Source organism: Pelophylax lessonae, assembly GCF_965119305.1.
Source record: "Pelophylax lessonae genome assembly, chromosome: 4".
NCBI lineage: Eukaryota > Metazoa > Chordata > Amphibia > Anura > Ranidae > Pelophylax > Pelophylax lessonae.
Genome location: NC_138771.1, coordinates 531,717,483 through 531,738,047, shown reverse-complemented (window position 1 = coordinate 531,738,047; position 20,565 = coordinate 531,717,483).

Sequence of the window (20,565 nt, the reverse complement as noted above, 5' to 3'; positions counted from 1 at the left end):
CCATCATCTATAAAGAGTAGATGACAATGTTTTTTAGTTACATTGCTGTTTCCACGCTTTCAATTCAACATGTTTTGCCGTAGAGGCTTCTTCAGGAAAAGGCACTGTACAGTAACTACCAACATATATCAAAAGAATGCACTAATAAAGCATTTTTTAGAATTGGATGTGGCATCTTACCATCCTGGGGATTGACCAAGTCTTGGTGGTGAATAAACCTATATATATATATATATATATATATATATATATATATATATATATACATAATACCAGACCAAGCCCAATTTTAGGCTTCTTTGTGTAAACAATTTGTTGAAGTGTTTAGCTTGCACTCATTACCATTTAAATTATATATTTTAGTGCTTGTGGACAAGTCACTACGATATCTTAGCGCTATCTAGTGGACATCCTTGCTCCCTACACCTGCAATCCAATCTTTATAAAAGTAAGTACTTATTTGGAGTGACTACAATTAGTTACAATAAAGGAATATGTCCCTGTTAGCATATTAATACATTGTGTTTATCTGTTTTAAACATAGAGCCCATTCTTGCAGTAATTAGTGCTCATAACTAGATCTTGTATGATAATGATAATATACCTCTCTCTGCGGGAGATCCAGAGTTTGTGGGTGACCATATCCTAGTTGGTGGGGGGCGTATGACCACCGTGGACAGACTCCCTTCACTTTGAACTTGCTTTTATAGTTTCATCACCCCATTATCATTGAGATAGGAAGCCATTTTTCGGGAACTTTTGCTGAATGGGGATGTATCTTTACCTTTGCTGCATTGTTAACTATAGCATGTTTACTTTATTAACATACATGTATTGCATCATGCTTTATAAGTGCATTTTTTTATATAGGTTTAATCACTCAGTACTTACTGTACAGCGTCTTTTCCTGAAGAAGCTTGTATGGCAAACATGTCAAAATAAAAGTGTGGAAATAGCTATGTAACTAAAAAGCATTGTCATCTACTCTTTATGGATGATGATATTAGGATGTATCAGTGTTTTTATTTTTATTTATGAGATTTAATAAAAACTGATTTGATATATGGCTCTGTTTAACGTTTATCTTTATTTGTGGGTTTTAATAAATTCTATTGTTTTAACTGATTTGATATATGGTTATGTTTAACAAGCACCTACAGAGTCCCACATCTCTCTTTCCTTTATTTCCCAGTACTTACTACAATGGGATGTTGGTGCCATATGCTGATTTTTGAATAATCCTGGGTTTGTCCACATAATTTACCAGATTACTGATCTAAAAGGGTGTGGTGTGCTTGTGTAATATTTCTCAGTTACCTCTATAATTGGCATATGTGAAAGGGATAGGATGAACTGATTACATAGTTACATAGTAGTTGAGGTTGAATAAAGACAATAGTCCATCCAGTTCAACCTGTGTAGGGGTGTGTGGACGTAATCATTTCACATAGCCCTGAATGTTTTGATCCTTGGATGCACGTCCAAGAGTCTTTTAAAAGTAGCCATATTCCCTGCAGTTACTACCATTTTTCATTTGATTATTTCTAGCGGTGAAATCAAAATGAAAAAGCAAAGGCATATATGTGAATGCATTGCAAGTACAAATAAATGAGAATCAATTTAATAGCGTTCATAATACATTTGGCTCTCATTAAAATAACTTGCTCCCTATTTTGTTTTTAAAAATAAAATTTTGCTTTTTGTTGAAATCTGAGCTGTTTAATGTGTTTCCTGAATGTCATTAGGATATAAAGTATGTACAGTAACATGGAGGCCCCACTGGGTGCTAGTTTTCGGCATGTGTAGGTGCAATGAGTCTTATTCAATTACTCCAAAAGCAAGGTCACAAAATGTTAGCCAACACATACCAATTCCAGAGCCAGACTGCCTATTATGTTCCCTGTAATAGACTGAGCTATGCGCACAAATGTATTTTTGTAAAATACCCATTCCTGGCTTGAAAGTACATTTAGAAAGAAAATGACACATAAAAATTGAAACTACTCAATCCAAAATGTAAAGCCTTAAATACAGTGTATGTACTTTTTCTTTACACAAATTAATTTCATATGTATTTATAAGGTCAAACGTGTAAAAATATATATCTACATTGTTGTTTTTTTTTTTTTTGCATTTAATGAATTCCCAAAGCACTACCTGTGTTATAAATATACACTACAATAGCAGTTGGAGGAGTGACTGCTCTGACTTTGACTGTGTATGTAAATTCAGCTGAGCTTTTGAGCTCTGTGAACAACAGACTTTTTTTTGTAATAGGAGGTAACAAGAAACTGGATAACATGTGAAATGAAAAACAGATTTCCACCTACTGACCAGATGTAAGAATGCAGATTATTTATATGTGACCATAATAATAAATATCAAAAACCTATGATTACTAAGATTCATGTAGGAGCCAAATATTGAATGGTTGTTTTCAAACTCATGAATTTAAAACAAATCGCTTCTGCCTGGTTAGCAGCACTGCTCTGTTTTGCAGCAAAGACCAGGCTACTGTTGTGGATCTTCTCTCCTCCCATTTTAGCTGCCAGGACCAGCTGTGGCAAGAAAGTAGAGAGAGAACCCTGACACTGCAGGGCTGTGTGTAGGCCAAGGAAGCCCGAGGAGCACAAAGGAAGAGGAAACTGAGTTACTGTGCATTCTGGGACAACAAGAGCCTGCTGGGAGGAACTTGCGGGGGGTTAAGTCCCCAGATAGACTTAACCTGGGTTTCAGATTGACTCTGGAACTACATATCCCAGGATTACTAGGGTTATGTGGAGAGGAAAAGGAAGAACTGTTCCTAGGCTCAAGGCAGTTGTGAGGAGATTGTTGTGGGAGACAGACTATGCTATGCTATGAAGACACCATGTCGGGGATGCAGAGAGGCTGAGCAGCGGTTATCTCCCGGCTTGTGAAAACGCCACTATTGAGCCTGATGATGCTGCCTGATGATTAAGGAGGATGCCACTGCAGCGAACTTCGAAAAGCCCCAGACAGAGACAAGGATGAGTTAAGTCATCACCTATAACAGTGATGGCGAACCTTGGCACCCCAGATGTTTTGGAACTACATGTCCCATGATGCTCATGCACTCTGCAGTGTAGTTGAGCATCATGGGAAATGTAGTTCCAAAGCATCTGGGGTGCCAAGGTTAGCCATCACTGACCCATAAGTTGGTAGGTGGCTGCTGACCATACCCCACCATACCTTATCTAAAGGACTAATATTGCCTACTGAGAGACTGGCACCTATATCCAGGTTTAGAGGGCCTTGATTTTGAGCACTTCAAGGCCAGTTTTGGGTCCCACCATACTGGCCAGAAGGGAAGGGTTTGACAAAGATTGCTGGACCATTGTCAAAGCACTGTCCCTTAGACAGGACCTTCCCCAGTATATGATTTAGGGGTCATTCTTTGGTCCTCTTGCTAATTACCATTGTATATTTGTATTATGTTTATGTTGCCACTGTTTCACATACTGGTTTGCTTGATTATTGTTGTTATCCATTTACTTTAGTCATTGTGCTATTATGTATATCGCTGCAATAAATATCCACCCTTTCAGCCCTGGTGTGTCAGAGAATGTGGTTTTCCACCAGGAACAGGGTTCCCCAGAAAACAGTGGCTCCTTCAGGGATAGGCCCTACATAAGCTGCCAAATGGACATAAATGTGAAAGTCTTTTTTTTTTTTTTTATTCTACAGTTTTTATCAAATCTTTTAACTTCTGTGAATTTTATTAGACAATGTAATTATTTCTAATGCTACATTTACTGTATTTTCTTGTTAAAAAAAAACATCTCCAGACTGCATTTGCTCTATTGTAATTGGTTGTTATAGTGCTCATTTGATCGAGTAAAACCACAAATTGGTTTCTGTTTAGTGACTGCACACTCAGAACCCAGTAGAGCACATGTGTGTGTGCCCCTAGCTGCAACATTACCAATCTCACAGAAATGTGAGAAAAGCACAATGTGCCTTTAAGTGCAGCATTTACAATTTATTGTGACATACAAGGGTTAAAAACACTTACAGAAGTATCCATTCTGGTAAGGCATATAACATAATTGATCCTATAAACTCAGCTTTGTCCCTCAGTGGTCTGACGAAGGAGCTGCGCATACTCCGAAATGCGTTACCGCCCACCACCACCTGAAATCGACTGCGTGCGTTCAAGCGATGTTCAGGAAGCTCGGCCGCACCGCTGTCTCTACGCTTGTGCACACGCCAGCATCTTCCAGGATACATGACAGCCACAAGCCGGCTCTCCCCCATCCCATCCCATCCCAGCCACATAGGACAATGCTAAGCTTATAGGATCAACTATGTTAAATGCCTTACCAGATACTTCGGTTAGCATTTTTAACCCTTGTGTATCACAATAAATTGTCAATGCTGCACTTAGAGGCCCCTCGTGCTCTTCTCCCATTTCTCAAGAGCTGCTTCTCCTTATGAGTGCTGCCCTAGTGTATGCTGACAAGAACTACCCACCTGGAGCAAGTTAATTGTCCCACCCATAGAAGCACCCATATCCTCCTTACTCGTATCAACAATCTTGCAAAATAGAGATCTGTGTCTAAAATGTTATTATAAAGATTGTGGATGTCTAGTTAAAAAAACAAAGTGTGGCATATGAAAAACAAGCAATCATTCTCACCTTGAGTGCCGGTTCACATTTCTGTGATGCGGAACGCTGCGAATATACAGCGTGTTCCCGCATCTGCCATATGCGATACGCTGGGGGTGTCATTTAAAAGTTAATGACACCCCCAGATCAGATCGCATATCGCAGTGCGATCTGAAAGTTCGCACAGAAATGGATCGCACTAGTGTGAACCACCATGCGATCCGATTCTGCTGTGGACCAAAAAAAGGGTCATGTGCGACTTAGGTGCGATTGCGGTGCAAATTTAGCCATACAAACTGTATGGCTGAATTTGCACCGCACATGAGATCGCATGTAATTTTAGGAGCAGTGCGCTCCAAATTACATGCGATCTCTGTGATCGCAGAAATATGAACCGGCACGGATGGCTAGATCCGATGCTACAGCTGTCTCCCGCTGTCTCTAAGACTGAGAACTAAGTGATCACGTGACCGCTGATTGCTCACCGCCTCTTTGCTCTGCTCCGCTGACTGGAGTGCTGGGTTGTGCAGGAGGCAGGAGAGGGTGCCTCAGGCTCTCAGCAGTGCACTGAGAGGCTGAACCCGCTGCCATTATTGTTGGGATTCCTACAGAGCCTATGTCAGCTTTGTGACATCAGCAGTCATTGGCTTTAGCACAATGTCAGCTAAATATGGATCACAAGAGTGAAGAATGAAGTGCACTTCTGTGACTCACAGGAGAAGTATGGCCAAGAGAGTTGGGGGCCATACTTCTCCTTTAAATTTTTGTTTGGCATTTATGAGTTAAAAAGAGCAAGGAGGGCAGAGAATCAAGGGATCCTTTTTTGATCATAAGTCCAGTTTGGAAAAAATCAGTTAGCACCATCTCCTACTGTTCCTAAGGCTACATTCACACCTGAGCGTAGCGTTTTTCGCGCGTTTTTTACCGCGATTTTACCGCGATTTTTGCGGCGTTTTTTACCGCGATTTTACCGCGATTTTTTACCGCGATTTTTGTGCAGGCGTTTTTAGATTGAATAGAGATCAATGGAAAACGCCTGTAATCTGCCCAAAAAGAAGCTCATGTACTTTTTTGAGCGTTGGGCGTTTTGTATACAGCGTCAAAACGCTCAGATGTGAACAGGGGCCATTGAAATGAATAGGATTTGTCTTGTTGGGCGTTTTGAGAGCTGATCCTAGAGCAGCAAAACGCCCCAAAAACGCCCCAAAACGCCTAGATGTGAACGGAGCCTAAAGGCCCGTACACACGTACCGATCGTCGGCATACAAACGTCGGTGGACGAAGGATCTGCCGATTGTACGCGTGTTAGTATGGTGCCTCCGACAGATGTCTGCGCACAATCCGCGGACAAAAGTCTTTCTTGCAAACATGAAAATATTTGTATGCCGACACCAGAACGGACGATTGTTCGCCTGTCAGTACACAATTCGGCCGACAGACCGCAGATTTGCAAGACTGGGCATGCTCAGAAAATAGAAAACACAGGGAAAGTTAACCATTACATGACATCACTTCTGCAGTCGGCGGACAAAATTCTTGTGCTGTCCTTGTGCTGTCTTTGCACTTTTCAGCAGACACCGACATCCCGGGGAGAAAAGAGGAACATTTGTATGCCGACCATCGGTACGTGTGTACGGGGCTTTAGAGATAAAAGTTAGGTAAACATTAATCAATATGTAAACTTTTTAGCCTCATGTTGTGATCCGTGCCAGCTTCTGTCCTGCCCTGGAGATTAAATGCTCTTTCCACCAACAACATAGCTGTTCATTTTTAACCAATAAATAAGATACCCAGGTTCTTTTCCTAGATTAGGGTAGTAGCTGCCAGGCACACCACAAGAGTCACTCTTCTGGCTCAATGAACAGTTAAATGGTTGCCTTTTTTGGAATGTATTGCTAAATAACATGAAAAAGGCATAGGGAGCTGTGGGATACACCATGAACACTGTGCAATAAGTTGAGGATACTCTTCACAGTAATACTACTTCTCAGTAGAGTTTCTCCAGCACAGGCCAAACAAAATAGACTGCATGGAGGTGCCTTAAGTAATGTCCAAGACCAGGCACTAGTGTTAAGATCCTAATGATATCAGCAGCAGCAGTCCCTATGATCCTTCACTCAGGTGTGTACTCAGATTGTCCCTGCATACTTTGATGACTCATTCCGTTATCAGTCAGACAATTCATCAGTGAGTCTTCCAGAGCGGATCCTCAGTGAAATCCCTTTCTTAGCTTCAAAGCTTTTTTTTTTTTTTTTTCTCTCTTAGCAGAACAGGCCACAGCTGGGACTGCAAAGAGCATAGGTGGAATCTTCAGCTGTTCTGCCCAGAAGGGCAGCTTGCCCTTCATGATGGGCTCTCCTCCTGGACAAGAACAAGACTGATCTAGACCCCAGACTATTTGTGTGCTCTACAACCACCTACTGGGCACACATCCCCAGGAACTGGCTGAGACCCATAAATATTCAGGCTATTCATTTGGTCTGCTCCACTCCTATGTTCTGGAACCTTCCTGAAGGCAGGAGGAAAATATGCAGTCTGCAGCCTGTTAGACCCGGATCAGTGCATACAATCAGCAGCTGACTACAGAAGAGCAGAAAAAAAAACTAAATTTACCAAGCAACCTACAATTTTAGAAGACCGTGTATGGTGGAAGCATTTATGGATGAAATGCACAAACAACTTTGTTCTCCTGTATGGGCTCTCAAAAAAATATGACTGTATTCTTTAAAAACCTGATTTGCTAATCAAGAGTTTGGTTATTTGTAACTAATAATACTGGCACAACCACACAGCTGTTGCTTACTGTGCTCAGTAATCCAGTGTCTGATATTTTTTTCATATCTATTATGACAGTTACAGTATTATTGGTAATTTCCAGTTAAATCAGAAGTATGAGATGATTAGCAATTTAATTTGCTATTATGCTAACATCAGGCTCCTGTAAATTCCGTCTATGAGACATAAAGTCAGATGTATAAATGAAAATGCCTCCCATTACTTTATTTCAGTGCAAACTCATTATTATTTCAGATAGCCACTTATTTTTAAAAGGGGTACACTGTTCAATCTTGAACACAGGAAGCACAAAGGTTTATTATGGCTTTGTAGTGGTAAAACTTGAGTGATCCACCATGGTGTTCTTTGTTATGTTTTAGACTGCAATACACTCCTCATTTAACGGGGAACTATAGCCTTTTAAAAGTGTTTAAAGTGTTTTTTTAGATGAGGTATAATGGACATGTAAGAGCTCTGTTTAATATGTTTTATTATAATGTATTTTTATGTTTTAATAATTATATCATATTTAATAATATATGTATATAGGCCAGCAATAATTTGCATTTGACATGATATATTTAACATGGCAATTCATGATATACAGTACTTTAACCTGCCTACAAACATTAGGCTTAAGGAAAATATATTTGTAGAAAATGTAAGTTCACATTGTTTAATCATGCAAGTATGTGCCTATAAAGTTAGGGGAGCAGAAGTGAGGGCATTGGTAGAATAGTAGTAATTAGCCAGGAAAACCATCTTGCTCACTTTTCCCCCATCTGGCTTGGGAGCACTGGCTGGGATTGTGGAGATGCCTACAAACATATGAATAGACCTGGAACAAGCCATAAGTGTACTGAATTCTAAGACAAAAGGCACTGCACACTGGAGGGATCACTGGTGTCTACATTTATTAGGAAGAATATCAACAAGCCTGACATTGAGAGCCCTCATCTAGGACCCCCAACTAACGTGTTTCACCCATTGGGCTTAGATATTGGTGGGTAAATTTCATATTTTCTTATTAAAGTTGTCTTATAATATCTAAAAAAATACCTGGCTACCTTAGTTAACTTTAAACCAAAGAAATGTCCTTACAAACTGACCAAGTCCTTTAAAGGTCATGTTGCTCTCAAGGAGGTTGGTCATTTACTTACACATGTCCTGTAAACATCCCAGTGAAAACTTATATTAATTGTCTCATCTCAGAGCTGCTATCATGCATGCGATTGATTGTGATCATCTGTGCCAAGCCACAGGACGAGGCAACCCTTGGTAGAAAAGGCATCTATAACTAAGTATTCTTGTTATATTTTCCAATGTTGGTACATTTGTTATCTGTATCTGTCATTACTTAATTAAATGTTATACCTACAAATGTTTGTGTGATCTCTCTTTGCATATCTCTAATACAACCCGAAAAACTTAAACTATCACGTAACCATTATAAAACAGTTATAGAGATGAATATTGAAAGATGTTGCTCATCTAAAGGATATCTTCAAACAAGTTTTTTCTTTTTCCTTATGTTTGATTAATACCATCTTATTTCTCGTACTTTCAGTTGCTTCATGTTAAATAATGACATTTTGCACGTTATTTCTTTTTTGTATTTATTTTATTATATCTAAAGACATGTATGATTCAGTTTATTCTAGAAGAATACTTGTCAGGTAATTTGTGGCAAAATCAATCTTAGGTGCAGTAGGAATACCATACTTTGTATTTGATTGTTAAAGCAAGCCATTACTTAGTACAGGCCTCCTTGACTACTGAGCAGGTTGTGTGACAAGCATGGCGTTCTGTGATATCTTCTATTACCCTGTCAGCATTTTAACATTGTTTAATTCACCACTAGAGCACCGTAAAATTTTCAAAGGTCAACATTTCCCTAGTGATAAGTATAGTAAAGCTCATACAGAGGTACAGGCTCAGAACTGTAGGAAGACCATGCAGGAGCCTGCCATTGAACACGCAATCCACTGATCGCAGATGCACTGCACTGCAGGCCCAGGTTACAATTTGCCTAGTGATAAGCATTCCTCAACCCCAAGCTCAGGCATGACAAGTGACAGTTCCGGCACCAAGCACTAACTAAGGGGGAATGTCATTGTTCCCCCGTACCTGTATTGAGTTTCTAGGGCCAATGTTGACAGGTTTTGAGCTTTTATGAGAATTTTTTACATCAGCTTGGACATTTCTGAGATCATTCAGAATCTAAATGCTTAGTTTACCTTAAAGCGGCCTCCACCCCTGTCACATCTGGCACCTTTTAAGGAGGAGAGGTTACCTGGATTTGACAGGCACCTTCTCCCACTTCAGGGTCAGTTTGCTGTGCCAAACTGTGCCAGAACTTCACCCTCCCTCCTTCCTCATTCGCAAGGCTTCACTGCCGGTTTCCCTTAGTCAAGATTGCGGTGCCCGCATCTGATAGTCGATTGAAAAATTGGCTTGGGTGAGGACATTGCTGGAATCCTGGACATGTAATTGCCCTATTATTAAAAGTCAGCAGCTACTGTATTAAAGCTCCTCTTTAAGTAACATGTTACATGTTACACCCTTTTTTAGGGTGTGCCATATAACATGTTACTAAGCAGCAGTCCCCCTCACCCCCTATTACCCCCCCTCCCCCCATGGCAGCAGGCTGGGGTTCCTCCACTGCACCCGCAGTCACATTTTAAAAAGAGTGTCATTCACTCACAGGAATCTTGTGAATGAATAAACTACAAGCCTCGTCTTCTACTGGGGTTGATAGTGTCAATGGACTACGAACATGCTGATCAGCACACCCTTTTAGTCTTCCTGCAGCTCTAAAACTAACAGCTTGTACAGAGGTACAGGCTCATAACTGTGCAGGAGCCTGACATAGCACATGCAATCCACTGATCACAAATGCAATGCTCTGCAGGTTCCTGAGAAAAAAAAATAATAAATGCAAATTTTTTACCTTCAAAAACATGTGCTTTTTTAATTTGTAATTTTATTTTAAGTAACTTTATCCTTTATTGCACGTGCAGTTGACCTGCTTATGACTTGAACTTCAACTGATTTAAGCTTATTTTGCTTTCGCCTAGCCTTACTGGTAGAGAAGCAGTTCTGACCCAAACCAAAGACTGTCAATGCAGGCCATTATAGGGATGCCAGCATCAGATCAAATGACAGGAGAATGTCAGGAAGGAAAGAGTAAGCACCCTACCGTGTCTGCTACACAGCCTTGTAATTCATTTAAAAGCCAGAAGCTACCAGTGACCTCTGGGTACAAAATTATTTGTATAATTACGAATTCACATATATCAATTTGCCTATACTAAAAGAATAGAGATTGCCCATACCCCTTAGATCATGCCGTATGCAGCATAATTCATTTTTAATTTTACAAATGATAAATCAACACAACTCTAACATGTTTCAAACAGTTTACAAACATTTACTTTTTCATTGATCATGTTGAGGTTTACTGACCCTACACAGTCAAGAAAACGATTGAATATGGCTGATACAGATGGAAAATAATTCATTTTTTTAGTTCCTTATGTGATGGACTGAAAATTATACTGTTGGAATTATTAGGAAAATAGATACCATAGAACTTTTTTATTATTATTAATTTTGAATTCTGTAAAAGATGTTCTGGAAGCAACCTGTAGGTGGTGCATGACACTGCAATGACATTCTGGCCAACAGTGGAAAAAAAGTAGAGAAAGAACCAGAACATGGTAGAATAAAACTGCTCTCATTTTCTCATCATTTTACAGTTATTGTCTTTCAATTGTTCACGTTTGAGACCGGTAACATTTTGGGGGCTCGGTCCGTGATACGTGGTACCATCAGTGAGATAGAAACGTAGGACCAGCACAAACCTGTGGGTGGAGCTACAAGGAGAACTATGAGTGCTAGTATTCAGGTTTCAACAGAGATGGAGTCTCCTCTTCATGCACTGTCGTGGTACATTCGAAAGCAACTTTATCTGCTTAGTGGAGATCAGCTTCATGGAGTCGCTCTGTCACTGGAAGATGAAACAGACATTGAAGTTCCAGCAGTGACTAGTACCAATGAACTTGAATTCATTGAAATCATTGTGGACTACATGGGAAGTGATCAGCTGAAAAGTTTAGAAGATCAGGGTATGACTTGTCTACTCATCATCAGACACAAGATTGATGAACTGAAAGTTATTAAGGTGAGTACACCTGTCATGGACATTGCAAATTGTCACAGAGACAGGTTGTGGGTCCTCAATGAGAGAATGGGTATCTGGGATGGTTAGACTAGCTGATGTTGCTGCCTTATTATCATGCAGAGAACTCAAAATGCATGGTGGTGTGATTTCAGATTGTGGTTCAGACATGAGTTACAGCAGTACATGTAGACAAATTGAGGAGGGTCTGAAAGAAAAATTCTCTGACTCTGAAATCATACGGATAGTGTGACTTTAAAGATATATTGACCAACAAAGATGATATCACTTCTGCTGAGTTGAAAAGGTTCTTAAGGGTCACATATGCAAGAATGATGTTGTACCGAGTTGCAGCAGGAGTTGTTTATAGGCTAGTGGGGTTGAAACAAAAAGTTCTTTCTGCATCACAACATGAGGGGTTAGAGGTTAACTATGACAAAAGACTGGTGCAGGGTGTTTTCCTTCATATACTGTATCAGGGGCTAAACGAGAAAAATGATAATGTCAGATTGGACATTAAACCTTACGTCTCTGACTAAACAGAGAATGACAATTTTATCCTAGAGCAGGTCCTAGAGCAGGTCACAAAATAAAAAAACAGAGTGGCAGAAGCATTTAAGCACTGTACATAGACACAAGCTGCTGACTGTTAGTTCATCCCAGGCACAAGAAGATAATGAGAAAAGTTATAAAAAGTTACAAAAGAGAGTTAAGGGTGAAGTTAGAGAAAATCACACTGCTGTAATGGAATTGACAGCTCAGTTTTCTGCACTCACAAAAAAAGCCTTAAAAAGATGATGCAGCCTACTGCCAAAGTTGAAAACCAAACTGCTTTGCCATTAACAAATGTTTAGGTTCCAGATAAAGCCAAAAGCAAGCGAAGATGTGACAGCTGCATCCAACTATTGCCGCCATTGTTTCTGACTACCAAATTCAGGAAAAGGAAATGGTTAGCTTAGAACAAGAATAGCCTCTCCCAAGTCAAGCATTACTTGTAAGACAAGATGTGCAACTAGAGAACATGGATGGAGAAGAACCAGATTCTGTGAGAAGATCAAACAGACATAGAAGACCTTAAGAAATTTTCAGATTGGGTCAGCCTACTTATAGACAAAGTCAGATTAATACAGCGCAAATTCACATGATTCCAGGCAGTCCAATGACTTACCAGGTAGTTAATGCAGTTCCTTAGTGGCAACTAATACCTATCTGCACTTGTTAGATAACTGACTGACAGGATAGACTGACTGAGTATTTATGGCAGGAGTCATAAAAAATAAAGAAGGGGAGAGTGTGTTGGATTGGAAATTATACTGTAGGAATTATTAGGAAAATAGACACCATACAACTTTTTTTAAATATTATTAAGTTTGAGTTCTGTAAAAGATGTTTTGGAAGCAACCTGTAGGCGGCGCATGACACGGTATTGAGGGAGGAGGTGATGTTCTGGCCAACAGTGGAAATAAAATAGAGAAAGAGACAGAACATGGCAGAATAAAACTGCTTTCATTTTCTCATCATTCTACAGTTATTGCCTCTCATTCATTCATTCATTTACATTTTTTTTATTGACTTAATTTTATGATCAATTACATTATTACTTTCTTGTAAATGCTGGTCAGCATAAACAACTATTGTTATTTTCTTGTTATTCCAATACATATAATAGGAACATAGACAAGGGAGAAAGTCTGTTTTTACTGAGCATCTGTATTTTTGACAGTTTAAATAAATTTCACTAATAACATGCTCTAGGTAAAACGTTTAGGGTGCAGTAAATAGCTAGAAAAATCAAACTTGCAAACTTTTCAATTGCAAGTTCTATGAACATTTTGCCTAGTTTAATAAATCTTTTTCTTTTTCTCTTTTTCTTGCAATTAGGTACAGCAACCATATTTTAGCAGCATAGATCAGAATAGAGATATACAACACAAAATTTGCCAGAGACTCCCCCTGGGAAGGGGCAGGGATAGTGGGGACATAATTGCTCAAGTATGACCATTGCCATATTTGGGCAATTTTAATGCCTATTTGGCCATATGGCAATATTTAGGTATGGATGTCACTCCCCAATCCGTGTCCCTTTGATTATGTGGCCGGGGTTTCCAAGGTATGTAAGTTAATGGGCTGGGTGATGCCAGTGGATGGTAAGGACACAGCGGGTACAAGCACCCACTGCTTCCTTAGCATTCATTGACAGCCGGAAGCTGTCACGCTCATCCAGGCTGAACAACATCCTAAATGTACGTCCAAACAACCAGTGTTCGGTCTAAACTTAGGTTCAGACCAAACACTAACTCATCCCTTGTCTTCACCAGAGCTGCCAGTGGTGCAGATATCATGATCCTAACACAGCAGGGTGAAATTCGCAGAAGGTCCATGAGTGACAGATGACAAGAGGACAGGCAGACACTGTGATTTAAGTCCCCAGTGGGTGGTTTGAGTATCATGGGTAACAGGCAGAGAATCAGAACAAAAGCAAGCCAAGGTCAGAGTTCCAGGTATAGAGGTGCATCTCATAAAATTAGAATATCATCAAAAAGTTAATTTATTTAAGTAATTCAATAAAAAATTTAAACTCATATATTTTTATAGATTTGTTACACCCAGAGTGATATATTTCAAGCATTTATTTTTGTTGATGATTATGGCTTACAGCTAGTAAAAACCCAAAATGCAATATGTTGGAAAATTTGAATATTACATAAGACCAATAAAAAAAAAGTTTTTTTTTAAATAAAGAAATGTTGGCTTACTGAAAAGTATGTATATGAATAGTATACAAGCAGCAAAAATGGGATAGAAAGTGCTCCCCCAGACCAAGGACAAATCTTGCTTGAAGATTTGAGGTACAAAAGTCTCAGTTTATTGGAAACATCACAATGGAAACGATCCAACTAATAAAATGAGAGATGCTGGCCACCATGTGGAATGTCATGGGTAAATAAACAGTACCTTAGTGGTAGCCAATGCCGGGGACAATGTGTTGTACAGGAGATGTCACCCCCAACAGGGGATAGGATGGAACCTTTGCCTGTCACAGATGGAGGAGGACTCGACCAGAGGGATGCCACATCAAAGAGGAAAGCCCGCAAGTGCCGTCCTGCACTGGGGAGGCAAATTTGCAGGCACTTCTGTGTAGCCGCCAGCAGTATCTCCAGAGAGCACCGGCATCTCCTGCTCTCGTAGTACCTCAGCTGTGCTAGAAGATGATGTCACCGGGCAGCCGGAGACCAGTAAAGGTGAATGCATTGTCCATACTGAGCAGCAACATTGTATTAGTGAGGCGGCCAGCTATTGAGGAGGAGAGGAACGCCAAATGAGGCTACATGTTTCGGGGGAACCCCCTTATTCTGGTCTAAAATTGGCATTGAGAATAAGGAATTTAAGTAGGCACTTAACAGCTTCACTAGTGGACTGTCCCAGTATATTGACTGTTTTTTACAACCGATTGTCCAACAGCTTCCATCATATATCCGTGACTCAGGCCACGTGTTGGACATCCTACAGCAATATACATGGGACGACCGCCACCTGTGGGCTTCTTTAAATGTGTGTTCGTTATATACATAGATTCCGCATAAGGTAGGGATCCGAGCTCTCAATCATTTTTTTACCAAGGGTGCACAGTTTAACTCAGAACAGGCATCCTTTTTGTTGGATGGGACGAGATTTTGCATTGAGCATAATTATTTTTCTTTTTCTCAATAAGTTCTATTTGCAAACCAAGGGCACAGCTATGGGGGCCAGTTTTGCACCCTGTTATGCAAACCTTATGATGGGCTTTTGGGAGGAATTTAACATCTTGCGAAACAATACTTTTTACAGCACATCATTTATTTTGGGAGGTACATCGATGATGTACTCATTATTTGGGATGGTGACACCAACATCTTCCAGGCATTCATTTCCCATTGTAACACCAACAACCTTGGCCTAACATTTACCCATGTCATTGACCCGGTTCCCTTAGTGTTCCTGGACCTGGAGCTTACCCATGCTGATGGTGCCATTATCACTCTCAATCATTCCAAGCTGGTTGCTGGCAACTCCTATCTACATTTTGGGAGTTGTCACCACCCATCTTGAAAAAATAATATCCCCAAGGGGCAGTTCCTGAGACTCCGCAGGAACTGTACTCATAAGGATGACAATGTTGCTCAAGGGGAGTCTATGTTGGCGAAATTCCACGAGAAGGGTTATCCTGAGGGCCTTCTTCAAGAAGCATTCAACTCATGCATCGGCCAACTCGTGGTACTAGAGACAATTCACATGGGGTTCAGTTGTCCCCCAGTTTAGGTTCATTACAGGTTTTAATAATAACTTGAAAAATATTGCTCACATCATTAAAAAACATTGGCCTATCCTGTGTTCTGACCCCAGATTGGGTCCCCATCTACCATCAGTCCCCCAGGTGGTTTATAGGAAAGCTCGTACCCTCAAGAACCACATTGCCCCAAGCAAATTAACTAGGCCCACACACAAGAGGGTTATGGATATTAGGTCTTATTTTGATGATAGGGTGGGGATCTTCCAATGAGGGAAGAGAAGTTGTCTCACCTGTCAGTTCATTCCTCATGGTCAGAGTTCTTTCTGCGACACCTTAGGCAACTGCTTTTCCATCAAGCAATTTATCACTTGCTCTACGCAATTTGTTGTATATGTCCTGCGGTGCTCCTGCAACCTGCTGTATGTAGGCAGCACCATCCACCACCTTCGCACACGGATTGGGGAACACCTCAGGGCCATTGCTAAGGGGTTTTCCACTACCAAAGGGAAGGTTCCTCACAGTTTCCCCCATAATTTTTCCGTCCACCGCAATGGGAATGTACAGGATTTGATGATTCTGGCCATTGAGTCTATACCCAGAGGTACTGTAATAGATAGTGAGTGTTTTTCCTTATTATGCAAAAGAGAGACCTTCTGGATTTATAGACTCAATACTGTGTCTCCCTATTAGTTAAATGAGGAGTTAGACACACAGGCAGTGATGTAATGGTGTTTATGCTATGTATTTAAAAAAAAAATATATTTTTTATATATATTTTTATATATTTTTTCCGTATATTTATATATAAATATATATTCTTTAATGTTTTTTGAATGTTTTTATATGATTTTTTATGTTTTTTTATGTTTTAGATGTTCTCCATATTTTTTCACATGTTTCTATGTTATAGTTGTATATTTGTTAATCTGCTGTCAGCAGTTTCCAGGTAGGGGCAGTCAGTGTGGGTGATAGGGTGTTCCCCTCCCCTTCCTCCCTCTTCCTTCTCTACTTAAATTCCTTATTCTCAATGCCAATTTTAGACCTGAATAAGGGGGTTACCCCGAAACATGTAGTCTCATTTGGCGTTCCTCTACTCCTCAATAGCTGGCCACCTCACTAATATATTGTTGCTGCTTAGTGTGGACACTGCATTCACCTTTATTGGTCTCCGGCTGCCCGGTGACGTCATCTCCCGAAGCAGCTGTGGGACTACGAGAGCAGGAGACACCGGTGCTCTTGGAGATACTGCCGGTGGCTACACAGAAGTGTCTGCAAATTTGCCTCCCCAGAGCAGGATGCACTTGCAGGCTTTCTTCTTCGATGTGGCATCGCTCTGGTCGAGTCCTCCTCCATCTGTGACAGGCAAAGGTTCCATCCTTCTCTGTTGGGGGTGACATCTCCTGTACAGCACATTGTCACCGGCATTGGCTTCCATTAAGGTACTGTTTATTTACCCATGCCATTCCACATGGTGGCCCCCGTCCCTCATTTTATTAGTTAGATATTTTCTATTGTCATGTTTCCAATAAACTGAGACTTTTGTACCTCAAATCTTCAAGCAAGGTTTGTCCTTGGTCTTGGGTAGTGCTTTCTATTCCATTTTTGCTGCTTGTGTTGTTTATCTCATCGGGACTGAGTATGGGACAGCTGCACCTCTGATGAGATTCATGGTCATTTTTATCAATCACCATTTTTACTGTTTAATCACTTTTTCTTGTCTCTCGACTTGTCAGCTCTTAGCACCAGATTTTTCTGTGTGTCTTCCTATGTACAGTATAGTATGCACTCAATACCTGGCCAGAGCTCCTGTTGTATTTAGTATTGCATCAATGCGGCATGGCATTGAGGCCCTCTGCCCGTGACACTGCTGAGGTGTTATGGAAGCCCAGGTTGCTTTGATAAGGGCCTTCAGCTCTTCTGCATTGTTGGGTCTGGTGTCTCTCATCCTTCTTTTGACAATACTCCACAGATTCTCTATGGGGTTTAGGTCAGGTGAGTTTGCTGGCCAATCAAGCACATTGATACCATGATCAATAAACCAGGTATTGGTACGTTTATGTGGGCAGATGCCAAGTCCTGCTGGAAAATGAAATCAGCATCTCCATAGAGCTGGTCAGCAGAGGGAAGCATTAAGTGCTTTAGAATTTCCTGGTAGAGGGCTGCGCTGACTTTGAAATTGATAAAACACAGTGGATCAACACCAGCAGATGACATGGCTACCCAAATCATCATAGACTGTGGAAAAGTTTGCATTTCATTTGGAAATTAAGGTCCCAGAATCTGGAGGAAAAGTGGAGAGGCACAAAATCTAAGTTGCATGAGGTCCAGTGTGAAGTTTCCACATTCAGTGATGATTTCGGGAGCCATGTCATCTGCTGGTTGGTTTTTGGCTTTTTATGTGTTGGGTAATCAGATGTTGTTGCACTTATAATACTAAAATCATATACAGGTGCATCTCATAAAATTTGAATATCATCAAAAAGTTAATTTACTTCAGTTAATCAATTCAAAAAGCGAAACTCATATATTTATATAGATATGCTACACATAGAGTGATATATTTCAAGCATTTATTTGATTTTGATTATTATCTCATACAGCTAGTGAAAACCCAAAATTTAGTATCTCAGAAAATTAGAATACTTAGAAAAGACCAATAAAAAAAGGGTTTTAATACATTAATGTGGGCTTAAGGAAAAGTATGCCCATGTACAGTATAGTATGCACTCAATACTTGGTCGGGGTTTCTTTTACATGAGCTGCCTTCAGCAGCTAAATTCTTCACCCCATGGGAATGCAGCTGGTCAGCTGTGACTGTCAGGAAGACAGAGCAATGGGGAGAGAGAAATGAAAAAAATATACAGGCTGGGACAAGGGGTATAGGAAGAACTGCAGGGAGAGAAATAAAGTTACAGAGATAACAAACTCAGGAGCAGAGCTAACATTAGAGCCAGTGCTGGGAGGGGGGGGGTGCACAGGGAGGGGGATTAGTGAGAGACAACTGTCTCTTTCTCAGCAGATAACAGCTGCAGCAGGAAGAGGGGGAGAAATCAGATTTCCGCTGCTGGAGGAAGATTTCTGTAAATGTCATTCATCACTAATCCCCCTCCCTGTGTGGGCCTCCCTATGAGCTCTGGCCCCCTAATAGAGGACTGGTGGTACTGTACTAATAACACTGACAGGGAAAAGGTTAACATCAGGGGCGATTAAAGGGTTAAGTGTGACCCTAGGTAGTGCTTTCTAACTGCATGGGGGGGTTGCTTTGACTGGAGGAAGACAGAGATCCATGCTCCTGCTTAGCAGAAACACAAGATCTCTGTCTTCCCCTCTAACATAACCGTGGTCTGCCTTGTTTACATAGGCAGACCGTTGTTCTGCCTCTCCTTAGAATGACCCGCGGGACCCAGACCCAGGTACATGATTTTGGGCAGGAGGGTCGCCCTGCTACAGTATATCTGCTTGGGGCGGTCCTTAAGAGATTAATAAAATCAAAATCTTTTTTACAAAATAAAAATAATCTGATAATATCATATGAGAACAAATCCCTCATAGACATTAGGCCATGTATGTACAAGGAGACATGTGTAACTTTGCCGAAATGTCGAGGAATTTGACGTGCTGCACATTAATAAACTTCTTCAGGACCTTTTATATCTTGGCAGCTAAGACACGGAAAGGCACAGAACCATAATACAGACTGCAAAAATTCAAAAAAGGAACAATAGCATCCTGACAGGGACCACATCTCAGTCAGATCTCCCAAGCTGTATGCAATTATAGAGTCGCATAAAGATAATTACATTATTACACATCTGAAAATTACAACAGTATATTTCCTCAAAAGTTAACAATCTTGCCGCAGTGGCATATGGCAACCAAGGGCATGCCTATGACATACAGCATATCATACATCATATAAAATGAAACTGATATAAAATCCCTAAATATCAAACCTGACAAACCTGCCAATATGACAGTTCTACTGGACATACTTTTTAGAACAGGCAATCATATATCTATGTCTTATGGGTAAAGCTTGTAGCTTAATGCTTCATTAAGGCCTGGGGGGGAGGTACCATTTTATATGTACAGTATATGCACCTAGCATCTCTTTGTGGTAGCTTTCTGTCAAAACTATCCTCTCTGGGGTTATCAAGGACCTTTTCAAGTGCAGCAAATTGGACCATGACTATGATTGAAAGCTACATGTCTACCTATTGGTGTATAAAAAAGTTTTTTTCTGATATAGTATATGCGGACATAGATCCTTCTCCAAAAGTTTCAAATTGTCTTGCCAACATTGAATGCCCCGCATTTACAAAACATAATATAATTACGCCTTTAATCTGACAGTCCCCAGACTGTCTACTATTATGCGTGCAGCCAAGCGGCTATACAAAGGAGGGCCCTTCTAGGATCCAATTGCACTGCTCGCATTATCCATATTTATATGTCCATTTTCTGTTCTACAAAGTGACTCTTAAGCAATTGATCTTTAAGCGATCTGGCTTTTTTGTAAGTAATATGTGGATATTCCTTTATGTATTTTTTGAGTATCGAATCACCGGTCAGTAGGTGCCAATGTTTTTGTATTGGATCTTTCACTAACAGTTGTTGACTTGACAAATGTCTGTCCTAAAGTTTAGCTCTCTTCTAAGCTTTTTCAAAGTTGTTTTGGTGTACCCTCTTTTCAACAATCTATATCGTAATAGA